Source organism: Propithecus coquereli, unplaced genomic scaffold (assembly GCF_000956105.1).
Source record: "Propithecus coquereli isolate 6110/MARCELLA unplaced genomic scaffold, Pcoq_1.0 Scaffold56, whole genome shotgun sequence".
Lineage (NCBI taxonomy): Eukaryota > Metazoa > Chordata > Mammalia > Primates > Indriidae > Propithecus > Propithecus coquereli.
In genome coordinates this window covers 1653188-1653678 of record NW_012151507.1, presented here as the reverse complement: position 1 = coordinate 1653678, position 491 = coordinate 1653188, and the positions used below count along the sequence as shown (strand labels likewise).

The 491-nt window shown below is 62.9% G+C and overlaps 1 protein-coding gene across 1 annotated transcript in view; it reads left to right on the top strand.

The window, feature by feature from the left end:
* The first annotated feature begins 223 nt into the window (after positions 1–223).
* Positions 224–491, top strand: part of GPR161 (G protein-coupled receptor 161) — a 43303-nt gene continuing 43035 nt past the window's right edge. The window contains exon 1 of the mRNA XM_012657741.1: positions 224–359. The gene's annotated coding sequence lies outside the window, so the exon portion shown is untranslated. The remainder of the gene's footprint in view (positions 360–491) is intronic.

Below are 491 nucleotides of genomic sequence, written 5' to 3'. Positions count from 1 at the left end.
AAGGGCTGTGCGTTCCTCAAAGGCTGTCTTCGTGGTTGATTCACTGATATTCCCAGGGCCCAGGGCAGTGCCCGGCACCAGGCAGATGATCACACTCGTTGGCTGGCTGGATGAATGAAAGGTGAGCAAGGAAGGTGATGCCAGGAGTCATCCCCGGCGAGACTGGGGGCGGGGGCGGGCGGACGATGGCACCGTGCGGGGCCTGCGGGAAGAATCCGAAAGTGTATGTGTGATGATGGAGAGGGAAATGGAAAAGGGGACGTCCCAACGACTGGGACTGGGACGCAAGAACCGGGACAGGAAAGGCCCGAGTAGGGACCACAAAGGTTTGCAGGAAAGAAGTGAGGCGAGCCTAGCGGGTAAGGGCGAGACAAAGAGGAGCAGCCGAGGCCGACCGTGGGAAGAAATGGAACAGAAGTGGCCGGGGAGGGAGGGCGGAGTGGAGGGAAGGGGCGAGAGGGATGGTGGGCGGCGGCGCGCGGGCGGGGCGG